The sequence below is a fragment of the Passer domesticus genome, chromosome W, assembly GCF_036417665.1.
Source record: "Passer domesticus isolate bPasDom1 chromosome W, bPasDom1.hap1, whole genome shotgun sequence".
Lineage (NCBI taxonomy): Eukaryota > Metazoa > Chordata > Aves > Passeriformes > Passeridae > Passer > Passer domesticus.
This window is the reverse complement of record NC_087511.1, coordinates 28,444,947-28,462,487: the sequence shown is the minus strand read 5'-3', so window position 1 is coordinate 28,462,487 and position 17,541 is coordinate 28,444,947.

The window sequence follows — 17,541 nt, the reverse complement described above, 5'->3', positions numbered from 1 at the left end:
ATGGCACTGTCAAACCAGCCATAGTTGCCTGTCGTGGTTCCCTCAGTCCGGGAGGCATCCTGATTGGTGCGGAATTTCAGCAGGCAGCCGGCCACTCCAGGCCACCGGGCCCTAGACATGAACGATGGCCTTTCCCTTAGAAACAAAATTCAGCAGGCCAGGTTCCTGCTGTCAGTTTGCAGGCGGCAATTGGCACTGTCAAACCAGCCGCAGATGCCTGTCGTGGTACCTTCAGTCCGGGAGGCATCCTGATCTGTGTGGAATTTCAGCAGGCAGCAGGCCACTCGGGGCCACCCGGCCCCGGACAGGAACGATGGCCTTTCCCCAGAGAAACAAAACTCACCAGGCCAGGTTCCTGATGTCAGTTTGCAGGAGGCACGTGGCACTGTCAAACCAGCCACAGTTGCCTGTCGTGGTTCCTTCAGTCCGGGAGGCATCCTGATCGGTGCGGAATTTCAGCAGGCAGCCGGCCACTCCAGGCCATCGGGCCCTGGACACGAACGATGGCCTTTCCCCTGAGAAACAAAACTCACCAGGCCAGGTTCCTCATCTCTGTTTGCAGGAGGCACTTGGCACTGTCAAACCAGCCACAGTTGCCTGCGGTGGTACCTTCGGTCCGGGAGGCATCCTGATCTGTGTGGAATTTCAGCAGGCAGCTGGCCACTCCAGGCCACCGGGCCCTGGACACGAACGATGGCCTTTCCCCTGAGAAACAAAACGCACCAGGCCAGGTTCCTGATGTCTGTTTGCAGGAGGCACATGGCACTGTCAAACCAGCCACAGTTGCCTGTCGTGGTTCCCTCAGTCCGGGAGGCATCCTGATTGGTGCGGAATTTCAGCAGGCAGCCGGCCACTCCAGGCCACCGGGCCCTAGACATGAACGATGGCCTTTCCCTTAGAAACAAAATTCAGCAGGCCAGGTTCCTGCTGTCAGTTTGCAGGCGGCAATTGGCACTGTCAAACCAGCCGCAGATGCCTGTCGTGGTACCTTCAGTCCGGGAGGCATCCTGATCTGTGTGGAATTTCAGCAGGCAGCAGGCCACTCGGGGCCACCCGGCCCCGGACAGGAACGATGGCCTTTCCCCAGAGAAACAAAACTCACCAGGCCAGGTTCCTGATGTCAGTTTGCAGGAGGCACGTGGCACTGTCAAACCAGCCACTGTTGCCTGTGGTGGTACCTTCGGCCCGGGAGGCATCCTGATCGGTGCGGAATTTCAGCAGGCAGCCGGCTACTCCGGGCCACCAGGCCCTGGACACGAACGATGGCCTTTCCACAGAGAAACAAAACGCACCAGGCCAGGTTCCTGGTGTCACTTTGCAGGAGGCACGTGGCACTGTCAAACCAGCCACAGTTGCCTGTGGGGGCACCTTGCATCTAGGAGGCATCCTGATCCGTGCGGAATTTCAGCCGGCAGCCGGCCACTCCGGGCCACCGGGCCCTGGACACGAACGATGGCCTTTCCCCTGAGAAACAAAACTCACCAGGCCAGGTTCCTCATCTCTGTTTGCAGGAGGCACTTGGCACTGTCAAACCAGCCACAGTTGCCTGTGGGGGCACCTTGCATCTAGGACGTATCCTGATCCGTGCGGAATTTCAGCAGGCAGCCGGGCACTCCCGGCCGCCGGGCCCTGGACATGAACCATGGCCTTTCCTCAGAGAAACAAAACTCACCAGACCAGGTTCCTGATGTCAGTTTTCAGGAGGCACGTGGCACTGTCAAACCAGCCACAGTTGCCTGTGGTGGTGCCTTCGGCCCGGGAGGCATCCTGATCGGTGCGGAATTTCAGCAGGCAGCCGGCCACTCCAGGCCATCGGGCCCTGGACACGAACGATGGCCTTTCCCCTGAGAAACAAAACTCACCAGGCCAGGTTCCTCATCTCTGTTTGCAGGAGGCACTTGGCACTGTCAAACCAGCCACAGTTGCCTGCGGTGGTACCTTCGGTCCGGGAGGCATCCTGATCTGTGTGGAATTTCAGCAGGCAGCTGGCCACTCCAGGCCACCGGGCCCTGGACACGAACTATGGCCTTTCCCCTGAGAAACAAAACTCACCAGGCCAGGTTCCTGATGTCTGTTTGCAGGAGGCACGTGGCACTGTCAAACCAGCCACAGTTGCCTGTCGTGGTTCCCTCAGTCCGGGAGGCATCCTGATTGGTGCGGAATTTCAGCAGGCAGCCGGCCACTCCAGGCCACCGGGCCCTAGACATGAACGATGGCCTTTCCCTTAGAAACAAAATTCAGCAGGCCAGGTTCCTGCTGTCAGTTTGCAGGCGGCAATTGGCACTGTCAAACCAGCCGCAGATGCCTGTCGTGGTACCTTCAGTCTGGGAGGCATCCTGATCTGTGTGGAATTTCAGCAGGCAGCAGGCCACTCGGGGCCACCCGGCCCCGGACAGGAACGATGGCCTTTCCCCAGAGAAACAAAACTCACCAGGCCAGGTTCCTGATGTCAGTTTGCAGGAGGCACGTGGCACTGTCAAACCAGCCACTGTTGCCTGTGGTGGTACCTTCAGCCCGGGAGGCATCCTGATCGGTGCGGAATTTCAGCAGGCAGCCGGCTACTCCGGGCCACCAGGCCCTGGACACGAACGATGGCCTTTCCACAGAGAAACAAAACGCACCAGGCCAGGTTCCTGGTGTCAGTTTGCAGGAGGCACGTGGCACTGTCAAACCAGCCACAGTTGCCTGTGGGGGCACCTTGCATCTAGGAGGCATCCTGATCCGTGCGGAATTTCAGCAGGCAGCCGGCCACTCCGGGCCACCGGGCCCTGGACACGAACGATGGCCTTTCCCCTGAGAAACAAAACTCACCAGGCCAGGTTCCTCATGTCTGTTTGCAGGAGGCACTTGGCACTGTCAAACCAGCCACAGTTGCCTGTGGGGGCACCTTGCATGTAGGAGGCATCCTCATCCGTGCGGAATTTCAGCAGGCAGCCGGCCACTCCAGGCCACCGGGCCCTGGATCTAAACCATGGCCTTTCCCTTAGGAACTAAAGTCACCAGGCCAGGTTCCAGATGTCAATTTGCAGGAGGCACTTGGCGCTGTCAAAGCAGCCACAGTTGCCGGTGGTGGTACCTTCGGTCCGGGAGGGATCCTGATCGGTGTGGAATTTCAGCAGGCAGCCGGCCACTCCGGGCCACCCGGCCCTGGACACGAACGATGGCCTTTCCCCTGAGAAACAAAACTCACCAGGCCAGGTTCCTGATGTCAGTTTTCAGGAGGCACTTGGCACTGTCAAACCAGCCACAGTTGCCTGCGGTGGTACCTTCGGTCCGGGAGGCATCCTGATCGAAGCGGAATTTCAGCAGGCAGCCGGCCACTCCGGGCCACCGGGCCCTGGACACAAACGACGGCCTTTCCCCTGAGAAACAAAATTCAGCAGGCCAGGATCCTGATGTCAGTTTGCAGGAGGCACTTGGCACTGTCAAACCAGCCACAGTTGCCTGTCGTGGTTCCCTCAGTCCGGGAGGCATCCTGATTGGTGCGGAATTTCAGCAGGCAGCCGGCCACTCCAGGCCACCGGGCCCTAGACACGAACGATGGCCTTTCCCTTAGAAACAAAATTCAGCAGGCCAGGTTCCTGATGTCAGTTTGCAGGAGGGACTTGGCATTGTCTAACCAGCCACAGTTGCCTGGGGCGGCACCTTACATATAGGACGTATCCTGATCCGTGCGGAATTTCAGCAGGCAGCCGGCCACTCCGGGCCACCGGGCCCAGGATATCAACCAGGGCCTTTCCCTTAGAAACAAAAGTCACCAGGCCAGGTTCCTGCTGTCAGTTTGCAGGCGGCAATTGGCACTGTCAAACCAGCCGCAGATGCCTGTCGTGGTACCTTCAGTCCGGGAGGCATACTGATCTGTGTGGAATTTCAGCAGGCAGCAGGCCACTCCAGGCCACCGGGCCCTGGATCTAAACCATGGCCTTTCCCTTAGAAACTAAAGTCACCAGGCCAGGTTCCAGATGTCAATTTGCAGGAGGCACTTGGCGCTGTCAAAGCAGCCACAGTTGCCGGTGGTGGTACCTTCGGTCCGGGAGGGATCCTGATCGGTGTGGAATTTCAGCAGGCAGCCGGCCACTCCGGGCCACCCGGCCCTGGACACGAACGATGGCCTTTCCCCTGAGAAACAAAACTCACCAGGCCAGGTTCCTGATGTCAGTTTTCAGGAGGCACTTGGCACTGTCAAACCAGCCACAGTTGCCTGCGGTGGTACCTTCGGTCCGGGAGGCATCCTGATCGATGCGGAATTTCAGCAGGCAGCCGGCCACTCCGGGCCACCGGGCCCTGGACACAAACGACGGCCTTTCCCCTGAGAAACAAAATTCAGCAGGCCAGGATCCTGATGTCAGTTTGCAGGAGGCACTTGGCACTGTCAAACCAGCCACAGTTGCCTGTCGTGGTTCCCTCAGTCCGGGAGGCATCCTGATTGGTGCGGAATTTCAGCAGGCAGCCGGCCACTGCAGGCCACCGGGCCCTAGACACGAACGATGGCCTTTCCCTTAGAAACAAAATTCAGCAGGCCAGGTTCCTGATGTCAGTTTGCAGGAGGGACTTGGCATTGTCTAACCAGCCACAGTTGCCTGGGGCGGCACCTTACATATAGGACGTATCCTGATCCGTGCGGAATTTCAGCAGGCAGCCGGCCACTCCGGGCCACCGGGCCCAGGATATCAACCAGGGCCTTTCCCTTAGAAACAAAAGTCACCAGGCCAGGTTCCTGCTGTCAGTTTGCAGGCGGCAATTGGCACTGTCAAACCAGCCGCAGATGCCTGTCGTGGTACCTTCAGTCCGGGAGGCATATTGATCTGTGTGGAATTTCAGCAGGCAGCAGGCCACTCCAGGCCACCGGGCCCTGGATCTAAACCATGGCCTTTCCCTTAGAAACTAAAGTCACCAGGCCAGGTTCCAGATGTCAATTTGCAGGAGGCACTTGGCGCTGTCAAAGCAGCCACAGTTGCCTGTGGTGGTACCTTCGGTCCGGGAGGGATCCTGATCGGTGTGGAATTTCAGCAGGCAGCCGGCCACTCCGGGCCACCGGGCCCTGGACACAAACGATGGCCTTTCCCCTGAGAAACAAAATTCAGCAGGCCAGGTTCCTGATGTCAGTTTGCAGGAGGCACTTGGCACTGTCAAACCAGCCACAGTTGCCTGTCGTGGTTCCCTCAGTCCGGGAGGCATCCTGATTGGTGCGGAATTTCAGCAGGCAGCCGGCCACTCCAGGCCACCGGGCCCTAGACACGAACGATGGCCTTTCCCTTAGAAACAAAATTCAGCAGGCCAGGTTCCTGATGTCAGTTTGCAGGAGGGACTTGGCATTGTCTAACCAGCCACAGTTGCCTGGGGCGGCACCTTACATATAGGACGTATCCTGATCCGTGCGGAATTTCAGCAGGCAGCCGGCCACTCCGGGCCACCGGGCCCAGGATATCAACCAGGGCCTTTCCCTTAGAAACAAAAGTCACCAGGCCAGGTTCCTGCTGTCAGTTTGCAGGCGGCAATTGGCACTGTCAAACCAGCCGCAGATGCCTGTCGTGGTACCTTCAGTCCGGGAGGCATACTGATCTGTGTGGAATTTCAGCAGGCAGCAGGCCACTCGGGGCCACCCGGCCCCGGACAGGAACGATGGCCTTTCCCCAGAGAAACAAAACTCACCAGGCCAGGTTCCTGATGTGAGTTTGCAGGAGGCACGTGGCACTGTCAAACCAGCCACAGTTGCCTGTGGTGGTACCTTCGGCCCGGGAGGCATCCAGATCGGTGCGGAATTTCAGCAGGCAGCCGGCCACTCCGGGCCACCGGGCCCTGGATATCAACCATGGCCTTTCCTTTGGAAACAAAAGTCACCAGGCCAGGTTCCTGCTGTCAGTTTGCAGGCGGCACTTGGCACTGTCAAACCAGCTGCAGATGCCTGTCGTGGTACCTTCAGTCCGGGAGGCATCCTGATCCGTGCGGAATTTCAGCAGGCAGCCGGCCACTCCGGGCCACCGGGCCCTGGACACGAACGATGGCCTTTCCCCTGAGAAACAAAACTCACCAGGCCAGGTTCCTCATCTCTGTTTGCAGGAGGCACTTGGCACTGTCAAACCAGCCACAGTTGCCTGTGGGGGCACCTTGCATCTAGGACGTATCCTGATCCGTGCGGAATTTCAGCAGGCAGCCGGCCACTCCCGGCCACCGGGCCCTGGACATGAACCATGGCCTTTCCTCAGAGAAACAAAACTCACCAGGCCAGGTTCCTGATGTCAGTTTTCAGGAGGCACGTGGCACTGTCAAACCAGCCACAGTTGCCTGTGGTGGTACCTTCGGTCCGGGAGGCATCCTGATCGGTGCGGAATTTCAGCAGGCAGCCGGCCACTCCAGGCCATCGGGCCCTGGACACGAACGATGGCCTTTCCCCTGAGAAACAAAACGCACTAGGCCAGGTTCCTGGTGTCAGTTTGCAGGAGGCACTTGGCACTGTCAAACCAGCCACAGTTGCCTGTGGGGGCACCTTGCATGTAGGAGGCATCCTGATCCGTGCGGAATTTCAGCAGGCAGCCGGCCACTCCAGGCCACCGGGCCCTGGATCTAAACCATGGCCTTTCCCTTAGAAACTAAAGTCACCAGGCCAGGTTCCAGATGTCAATTTGCAGGAGGCACTTGGCACTGTCAAACCAGCCACAGTTGCCGGTGGTGGTACCTTCGGTCCGGGAGGGATCCTGATCGGTGTGGAATTTCAGCAGGCAGCCGGCCACTCCGGGCCACCCGGCCCTGGACACGAACGATGGCCTTTCCCCTGAGAAACAAAACTCACCAGGCCAGGTTCCTGATGTCAGTTTTCAGGAGGCACTTGGCACTGTCAAACCAGCCACAGTTGCCTGCGGTGGTACCTTCGGTCCGGGAGGCATCCTGATCGATGCGGAATTTCAGCAGGCAGCCGGCCACTCCGGGCCACCGGGCCCTGGACACGAACGATGGCCTTTCCCCTGAGAAACAAAATTCAGCAGGCCAGGTTCCTGATGTCAGTTTGCAGGAGGCACTTGGCACTGTCAAACCAGCCACAGTTGCCTGTGGGGGCACCTTGCAGCTAGGGCGGATCCTGATTCGTGCGGAATTTCAGCAGGCAGCCGGCCACTCCGGGCCACCGGGCCCTGGATATCAACCATGGCCTTTCCCTTAGAAACAAAAGTCACCAGGCCAGGTTCCTGCTGTCAGTTTGCAGGCGGCAATTGGCACTGTCAAACCAGCTGCAGATGCCTGTCGTGGTACGTTCAGTCCGGGAGGCATCCTGATTGGTGCGGAATTTCAGCAGGCAGCCGGCCACTCCGGGCCCCCGGGCCCTGGACATGAACGATGGCCTTTCCCCTGAGAAACAAAACTCACCAGGCCAGGTTCCTGATGTCAGTTTGCAGGAGGCACTTGGCACTGTCAAACCAGCCACAGTTGCCTGTCGGGGCACCTTGCATCTGGGACATATCCTGATCTGTGTGGAATTTCAGAAGGCAGCCGGCCACTCGGGGCCACCCGGACCCGGACAGGAACGATGGCCTTTCCCCAGAGAAACAAAACTCACCAGGCCAGGTTCCTGATGTCAGTTTGCAGGAGGCACGTGGCACTGTAAAACCAGCCACAGTTGCCTGTGGTGGTACCTTCGGCCCGGGAGGCATCCTGATCGGTGCGGAATTTCAGCAGGCATCCGGCCACTCCGGGCCACCGGGCCCTGGACACGAACGATGGCCTTTCCCCTGAGAAACAAAACGCACCAGGCCAGGTTCCTGGTGTCAGTTTGCAGGAGGCACTTGGCACTGTCAAACCAGCCACAGTTGCCTGTGGGGGCACCTTGCATATAGGACGTATCCTGATCCGTGCGGAATTTCAGCAGGCAGCCGGCCACTCCAGGCCATCGGGCCCTGGACACGAACGATGGCCTTTCCCCTGAGAAACAAAACTCACCAGGCCAGGTTCCTCATCTCTGTTTGCAGGAGGCACTTGGCACTGTCAAACCAGCCACAGTTGCCTGTCGTGGTTCCCTCAGTCCGGGAGGCATCCTGATTGGTGCGGAATTTCAGCAGGCAGCCGGCCACTCCAGGCCACCGGGCCCTAGACACGAACGATGGCCTTTCCCTTAGAAACAAAATTCAGCAGGCCAGGTTCCTGATGTCAGTTTGCAGGAGGCACGTGGCACTGTCAAACCAGCCACAGTTGCCTGGGGGGGCACCTTACATATAGGACGTATCCTGATCCGTGCGGAATTTCAGCAGGCAGCCGGCCACTCCAGGCCACCGGGCCCTGGATATCAACCATGGCCTTTCCCTTAGAAACAAAAGTCACCAGGCCAGGTTCCTGCAGTCAGTTTGCAGGCGGCAATTGGCACTGTCAAACCAGCCGCAGATGCCTGTCGTGGTACCTTCAGTCCGGGAGGCATCCTGATCTGTGTGGAATTTCAGCAGGCAGCAGGCCACTCGGGGCCACCCGGCCCCGGACAGGAACGATGGCCTTTCCCCAGAGAAACAAAACTCACCAGGCCAGGTTCCTGATGTCAGTTTGCAGGAGGCACGTGGCACTGTCAAACCAGCCACAGTTGCCGGTGGTGGTACCTTCGGCCCGGGAGGCATCCTGATTGGTGCGGAATTTCAGCAGGCAGCCGGCCACTCCGGGCCACCGGGCCCTGGACACGAACGATGGCCTTTCCCCTGAGAAACAAAACTCACCAGGCCAGGTTCCTGGTGTCAGTTTGCAGGAGGCACGTGGCACTGTCAAACCAGCCACATTTGCCTGGGGCGGCACCTTGCATATAGGACGTATCCTGATTCGTGCGGAATTTCAGCAGGCAGCCGGCCACTCCAGGCCATCGGGCCCTGGACACGAACGATGGCCTTTCCCCTGAAAAACAAAACGCACCAGGCCAGGTTCCTGATGTCAGTTTGCAGGAGGCACGTGGCACTGTCAAACCAGCCACAGTTGCCTGTCGTGGTTCCTTCAGTCCGGGAGGCATCCTGATCGGTGCGGAATTTCAGCAGGCAGCCGGCCACTCCAGGCCATCGGGCCCTGGACACGAACGATGGCCTTTCCCCTGAGAAACAAAACTCACCAGGCCAGGTTCCTGATGTCTGTTTGCAGGAGGCACGTGGCACTGTCAAACCAGCCACAGTTGCCTGTCGTGGTTCCCTCAGTCCGGGAGGCATCCTGATTGGTGCGGAATTTCAGCAGGCAGCCGGCCACTCCAGGCCACCGGGCCCTGGACATGAACGATGGCCTTTCCCTTAGAAACAAAATTCAGCAGGCCAGGTTCCTGGTGTCAGTTTGCAGGAGGCACTTGGCACTGTCAAACCAGCCACAGTTGCCTGTGGGGGCACCTTGCATGTAGGAGGCATCCTGATCCGTGCGGAATTTCAGCAGGCAGCCGGCCACTCCAGGCCACCGGGCCCTGGATCTAAACCATGGCCTTTCCCTTAGGAACTAAAGTCACCAGGCCAGGTTCCAGATGTCAATTTGCAGGAGGCACTTGGCGCTGTCAAAGCAGCCACAGTTGCCGGTGGTGGTACCTTCGGTCCGGGAGGGATCCTGATCGGTGTGGAATTTCAGCAGGCAGCCGGCCACTCCGGGCCACCCGGCCCTGGACACGAACGATGGCCTTTCCCCTGAGAAACAAAAGTCACCAGGCCAGGTTCCTGATGTCAGTTTTCAGGAGGCACTTGGCACTGTCAAACCAGCCACAGTTGCCTGCGGTGGTACCTTCGGTCCGGGAGGCATCCTGATCGATGCGGAATTTCAGCAGGCAGCCGGCCACTCCGGGCCACCGGGCCCTGGACACAAACGATGGCCTTTCCCCTGAGAAACAAAATTCAGCAGGCCAGGTTCCTGATGTCAGTTTGCAGGAGGCACTTGGCACTGTCAAACCAGCCACAGTTGCCTGTCGTGGTTCCCTCAGTCCGGGAGGCATCCTGATTGGTGCGGAATTTCAGCAGGCAGCCGGCCACTCCAGGCCACCGGGCCCTAGACACGAACGATGGCCTTTCCCTTAGAAACAAAATTCAGCAGGCCAGGTTCCTGATGTCAGTTTGCAGGAGGCACTTGGCACTGTCAAACCAGCCACAGTTGCCTGTGGGGGCACCTTGCATGTAGGAGGCATCCTGATCCGTGCGGAATTTCAGCAGGCAGCCGGCCACTCCAGGCCACCGGGCCCTGGATCTAAACCATGGCCTTTCCCTTAGAAACTAAAGTCACCAGGCCAGGTTCCAGATGTCAATTTGCAGGAGGCACTTGGCACTGTCAAACCAGCCACAGTTGCCTGTGGGGGCACCTTGCATGTAGGAGGCATCCTGATCGGTGCGGAATTTCAGCAGGCATCCGGCCACTCTGGGCCATCGGGCCCTGGACACGAACGATGGCCTTTCCCCTGAGAAACAAAACGCACCAGGCCAGGTTCCTGGTGTCAGTTTGCAGGAGGCACTTGGCACTGTCAAACCAGCCACAGTTGCCTGTGGGGGCACCTTGCATATAGGACGTATCCTGATCCGTGCGGAATTTCAGCAGGCAGCCGGCCACTCCGGGCCACCGGGCCCAGGATATCAACCATGGCCTTTCCCTTAGAAACAAAAGTCACCAGGCCAGGTTCCTCATCTCTGTTTGCAGGAGGCACTTGGCACTGTCAAACCAGCCACAGTTTCCTGTGGTGGTACCTTTGGTCCGGGCGGTATCCTGATCGGCGAGGAATTTCTGCAGGCAGCCGGCCACACCAGGCCATCGGGCCCTGGACACGAACGATGGCCTTTCCCCTGAGAAACAAAACGCACCAGGCCAGGTTCCTGATGTCAGTTTTCAGGAGGCACGTGGCACTGTCAAACCAGCCACAGTTGCCTGTGGTGGTGCCTTCGGCCCTGGAGGCATCCTGATCGGTGCGGAATTTCAGCAGGCAGGCGGCCACTCCAGGCCACCGGGCCCTGGACACGAACTATGGCCTTTCCCCAGAGAAACAAAACGCACCAGGCCAGGTTCCTGATGTCTGTTTGCAGGAGGCACGTGGCACTGTCAAACCAGCCACAGTTGCCTGTCGTGGTTCCCTCAGTCCGGGAGGCATCCTGATTGGTGCGGAATTTCAGCAGGCAGCCGGCCACTCCAGGCCACCGGGCCCTAGACACGAACGATGGCCTTTCCCTTAGAAACAAAATTCAGCAGGCCAGGTTCCTGATGTCAGTTTGCAGGAGGCACGTGGCACTGTCAAACCAGCCACAGTTGCCTGGGGGGGCACCTTACATATAGGACATATCCTGATCCGTGCGGAATTTCAGCAGGCAGCCGGCCACTCCGGGCCACCGGGCCCTGGATATCAACCATGGCCTTTCCCTTAGAAACAAAAGTCACCAGGCCAGGTTCCTGCTGTCAGTTTGCAGGCGGCAATTGGCACTGTCAAACCAGCCGCAGATGCCTGTCGTGGTACCTTCAGTCCGGGAGGCATCCTGATCTGTGTGGAATTTCAGCAGGCAGCAGGCCACTCGGGGCCACCCGGCCCCGGACAGGAACGATGGCCTTTCCCCAGAGAAACAAAACTCACCAGGCCAGGTTCCTCATGTCTGTTTGCAGGAGGCACGTGGCACTGTCAAACCAGACCACAGTTGCCTGAGGGGGCACCTTGCATCTAGGAGGCATCCTGATCCGTGCGGAATTTCAGCAGGCAGCCGGCCACTCCCGGCCACCGGGCCCTGGACATGAACCATGGCCTTTCCTCAGAGAAACAAAACTCACCAGGCCAGGTTCCTGATGTCAGTTTTCAGGAGGCACATGGCACTGTCAAACCAGCCACAGTTGCCTGTGGTGGTACCTTCGGCCCGGGAGACATCCTGATCGGTGCGGAATTTCAGCAGGCAGCCGGCCACTCCAGGCCATCGGGCCCTGGATACGAACGATGGCCTTTCCCCTGAGAAACAAAACTCACCAGGCCAGGTTCCTCATCTCTGTTTGCAGGAGGCACTTGGCACTGTCAAACCAGCCACAGTTGCATGCGGTGGTACCTTCGGTCCGGGAGGCATCCTGATCGGTGCGGAATTTCAGCAGGCAGCCGGCCACTCCGGGCCACCGCGCCTGGACACGAACTATGGCCTTTCCCCTGAGAAACAAAACGCACCAGGCCAGGTTCCTGGTGTCAGTTTGCAGGAGGCACTTGGCACTGTCAAACCAGCCACAGTTGCCTGTCGTGGTTCCCTCAGTCCGGGAGGCATCCTGATTGGTGCGGAATTTCAGCAGGCAGCCGGCCACTGCAGGCTACCGGGTCCTAGAAACGAACGATGGCCTTTCCCTTAGAAACAAAATTCAGCAGGCCAGGTTCCTGATGTCTGTTTGCAGGAGGCACGTGGCACTGTCAAACCAGCCACAGTTGCCTGTCGTGGTTCCCTCAGTCCGGGAGGCATCCTGATTGGTGCGGAATTTCAGCAGGCAGCCGGCCACTCCAGGCCACCGGGCCCTAGACACGAACGATGGCCTTTCCCTTAGAAACAAAATTCAGCAGGCCAGGTTCCTGATGTCAGTTTGCAGGAGGCGCGTGGCACTGTCAAACCAGCCACAGTTGCCTGGGGGGGCACCTTACATATAGGACGTATCCTGATCCGTGCGGAATTTCAGCAGGCAGCCGGCCACTCCGGGCCACCGGGCCCTGGATATCAACCATGGCCTTTCCCTTAGAAACAAAAGTCACCAGGCCAGGTTCCTGCTGTCAGTTTGCAGGCGGCAATTGGCACTGTCAAACCAGCCGCAGATGCCTGTCGTGGTACCTTCAGTCCGGGAGGCATCCGGATCTGTGTGGAATTTCAGCAGGCAGCAGGCCACTCGGGGCCACCCGGCCCCGGACAGGAACGATGGCCTTTCCCCAGAGAAACAAAACTCACCAGGCCAGGTTCCTGATGTCAGTTTGCAGGAGGCACGTGGCACTGTCAAACCAGCCACAGTTGCCGGTGGTGGTACCTTCGGCCCGGGAGGCATCCTGATCGGTGCGGAATTTCAGCAGGCAGCCGGCCACTCCGGGCCACCGGGCCCTGGACACGAACGATGGCCTTTCCACAGAGAAACAAAACGCACCAGGCCAGGTTCCTGGTGTCAGTTTGCAGGAGGCACGTGGCACTGTCAAACCAGCCACAGTTGCCTGTGGGGGCAGCTTGCATGTAGGAGGCATCCTGATCCGTGCGGAATTTCAGCAGGCAGCCGGCCACTCCGGGCCACCGGGCCCTGGATCTAAACCATGGCCTTTCCCTTAGAACATAAAGTCACCAGGCCGGGTTCCTCATCTCTGTTTGCAGGAGGCACTTGGCACTGTCAAACCAGCCACAGTCGCCTGTGGTGGTACCTTCGGTCCGGGAGGGATCCTGATCGGTGTGGAAATTCAGCAGGCAGCCGGCCACTCCGGGCCACCGGGCCCTGGACACGAATGATGGCCTTTCCCCTGAGAAACAAAAGTCACCAGGCCAGGTTCCTCATGTCTGTTTGCAGGAGGCACTTGGCACTGTCAAAGCAGCCACAGTTGCCTGGGGCGGCACCTTGCATCTAGGACGTATCCTGATCCGTGCGGAATTTCAGCAGGCAGCCGGCCACTCCAGGCCATCGGGCCCTGGACACGAACGATGGCCTTTCCCCTGAGAAACAAAACTCACCAGGCCAGGTTCCTCATGTCTGTTTGCAGGAGGCACTTGGCACTGTCAAACCAGCCACAGTTGCCTGCGGTGGTACCTTCAGTCCGGGAGGCATCCTGATTGGTGCGGAATTTCAGCAGGCAGCCGGCCACTCCAGGCCATCGGGCCCTGGACACGAACGATGGCCTTTCCCCGAGAAACAAAACTCACCAGGCCAGGTTCCTGGTGTCAGTTTGCAGGAGGCACTTGGCACTGTCAAACCAGCCACAGTTGCCTGTCGTGGTTCCCTCAGTCCCGGAGGCATCCTGATTGGTGCGGAATTTCAGCAGGCAGCCGGCCACTGCAGGCCACCGGGCCCTAGAAACGAACGATGGCCTTTCCCTTAGAAACAAAATTCAGCAGGCCAGGTTCCTGATGTCAGTTTGCAGGAGGCACTTGGCACTGTCAAACCAGCCACAGTTGCCTGTGGGGGCACCTTACATATAGGACGTATCCTGATCCGTGCGGAATTTCAGCAGGCAGCCGGCCACTCCGGGCCACCGGGCCCTGGATATCAACCATGGCCTTTCCCTTAGAAACAAAAGTCACCAGGCCAGGTTCCTGCTGTCAGTTTGCAGGAGGCACGTGGCACTGTCAAACCAGCCACAGTTGCCTGCGGTGGTACCTTCGGTCCGGGAGGCATCCTGATCGGTGCGGAATTTCAGCAGGCAGCCGGCCACTCCGGGCCACCGGGCCCTGGACACGAACGATGGCCTTTCCCCTGAGAAACAAAACTCACCAGGCCAGGTTCCTCATCTCTGTTTGCAAGAGGCACTTGGCACTGTCAGACCAGCCACAGTTGCCTGTGGGGGCACCTTGCATCTAGGACGTATCCTGATCCGTGCGGAATTTCAGCAGGCAGCCGGCCACTCCCGGCCACCGGGCCCTGGACATGAACCATGGCCTTTCCTCAGAGAAACAAAACTCACCAGACCAGGTTCCTGATGTCAGTTTTCAGGAGGCACGTGGCACTGTCAAACCAGCCACAGTTGCCTGTGGTGGTACCTTCGGCCCGGGAGGCATCCTGATCGGTGCGGAATTTCAGCAGGCAGCCGGCCACTCCGGGCCACCGGGCCCTGGACACGAACGATGGCCTTTCGCCAGAGAAACAAAAGTCACCAGGCCAGGTTCCTGATGTCAGTTTGCAGGAGGCACTTGGCACTGTCAAACCAGCCACAGTTGCCTGCGGTGGTACCTTCAGTCCGGGAGGCATCCTGATTGGTGCGGAATTTCAGCAGGCAGCCGGCCACTCCAGGCCATCAGGCCCTGGACACGAACGATGGCCTTTCCCCTGAGAAACAAAACGCACCAGGCCAGGTTCCTCATGTCTGTTTGCAGGAGGCACTTGGCACTGTCAAACCAGCCACAGTTGCCTGTCGTGGTACCTTCAGTCCGGGAGGCATCCTGATCTGTGGGGAATTTCAGCAGGCAGCAGGCCACTCGGGGCCACCCGGCCCCGGACAGGAACGATGGCCTTTCCCCAGAGAAACAAAACTCACCAGGCCAGGTTCCTGATGTCAGTTTGCAGGAGGCACGTGGCACTGTCAAACCAGCCACAGTTGCCTGTGGTGGTGCCTTCGGCCCGGGAGGCATCCAGATCGGTGCGGAATTTCAGCAGGCAGCCGGCCACTCCGGGCCACCGGGCCCTGGATATCAACCATGGCCTTTCCCTTAGAAACAAAAGTCACCAGGCCAGGTTCCTGCTGTCAGTTTGCAGGCGGCACTTGGCACTGTCAAACCAGCTGCAGATGCCTGTCGTGGTACCTTCAGTCCGGGAGGCATCCTGATCGGTGCGGAATTTCAGCAGGCAGCCGGCCACTCCGGGCCACCGGGCCCTGGACACGAACGATGGCCTTTCCCCTGAGAAACAAAACTCACCAGGCCAGGTTCCTCATCTCTGTTTGCAGGAGGCACTTGGCACTGTCAAACCAGCCACAGTTGCCTGTGGGGGCACCTTGCATCTAGGACGTATCCTGATCCGTGCGGAATTTCAGCAGGCAGCCGGCCACTCCTGGCCACCGGGCCCTGGACATGAACCATGGCCTTTCCTCAGAGAAACAAAACTCACCAGGCCAGGTTCCTGATGTCAGTTTTCAGGAGGCACGTGGCACTGTCAAACCAGCCACAGTTGCCTGTGGTGGTACCTTCGGTCCGGGAGGGATCCTGATCGGTGTGGAATTTCAGCAGGCAGCCGGCCACACCGGGCCACCGGGCCCTGGACACGAACGATGGCCTTTCCCCTGAGAAACAAAACTCACCAGGCCAGGTTCCTCATCTCTGTTTGCAGGAGGCACTTGGCACTGTCAAACCAGCCACAGTTGCCTGTGGTGGTACCTTCGGTCCGGGCGCCATCCTGATCGGCGCGGAATTTCAGCAGGCAGCTGGCCACTCCTGGCCACCGGGCCCTAGACACGAACGATGGCCTTTCCCCTGAGAAACAAAACGCACCAGGCCAGGTTCCTGATGTCTGTTTGCAGGAGGCACGTGGCACTGTCAAACCAGCCACAGTTGCCTCTGGGGGCACCTTGCATCTGGGATGTATCCTAATCGGCGCGGAATTTCAGCAGGCAGCCGGCCACTCCGGGCCACCGGGCCCTGGACATGAACCATGGCCTTTCCTCAGAGAAACAAAACTCACCAGACCAGGTTCCTGATGTCAGTTTTCAGGAGGCACGTGGCACTGTCAAACCAGCCACAGTTGCCTGTGGTGGTACCTTCGGCCCGGGAGGCATCCTGATCGGTGCGGAATTTCAGCAGGCAGCCGGCCACTCCGGGCCACCGGGCCCTGGACACGAACGATGGCCTTTCGCCAGAGAAACAAAAGTCACCCGGCCAGGTTCCTGATGTCAGTTTGCAGGAGGCACTTGGCACTGTCAAACCAGCCACAGTTGCCTGTGGGGGCACCTTGCATCTAGGACGTATCCTGATCCGTGCGGAATTTCAGCAGGCAGCCGGCCACTCCTGGCCACCGGGCCCTGGACATGAACCATGGCCTTTCCTCAGAGAAACAAAACTCACCAGGCCAGGTTCCTGATGTCAGTTTTCAGGAGGCACGTGGCACTGTCAAACCAGCCACAGTTGCCTGTGGTGGTACCTTCGGTCCGGGAGGCAACCTGATCGGTGCGGAATTTCAGCAGGCAGCCGGCCACTCCAGGCCATCAGGCCCTGGACACGAACGATGGCCTTTCCCCTGAGAAACAAAACGCACTAGGCCAGGTTCCTGGTGTCAGTTTGCAGGAGGCACTTGGCACTGTCAAACCAGCCACAGTTGCCTGTGGGGGCACCTTGCATGTAGGAGGCATCCTGATCCGTGCGGAATTTCAGCAGGCAGCCGGCCACTCCAGGCCACCGGGCCCTGGATCTAAACCATGGCCTTTCCCTTACAAACTAAAGTCACCAGGCCAGGTTCCAGATGTCAATTTGCAGGAGGCACTTGGCGCTGTCAAAGCAGCCACAGTTGCCGGTGGTGGTACCTTCGGTCCGGGAGGGATCCTGATCGGTGTGGAATTTCAGCAGGCAGCCGGCCACTCCGGGCCACCGGGCCCTGGACACGAACGATGGCCTTTCCCCTGAGAAACAAAACTCACCAGGCCAGGTTCCTCATCTCTGTTTGCAGGAGGCACTTGGCACTGTCAAACCAGCCACAGTTGCCTGTGGTGGTACCTTCGGTCCGGGCGCCATCCTGATCGGCGCGGAATTTCAGCAGGCAGCTGGCCACTCCTGGCCACCGGGCCCTAGACACGAACGATGGCCTTTCCCCTGAGAAACAAAACGCACCAGGCCAGGTTCCTGATGTCTGTTTGCAGGAGGCACGTGGCACTGTCAAACCAGCCACAGTTGCCTCTGGGGGCACCTTGCATCTGGGATGTATCCTAATCGGCGCGGAATTTCAGCAGGCAGCCGGCCA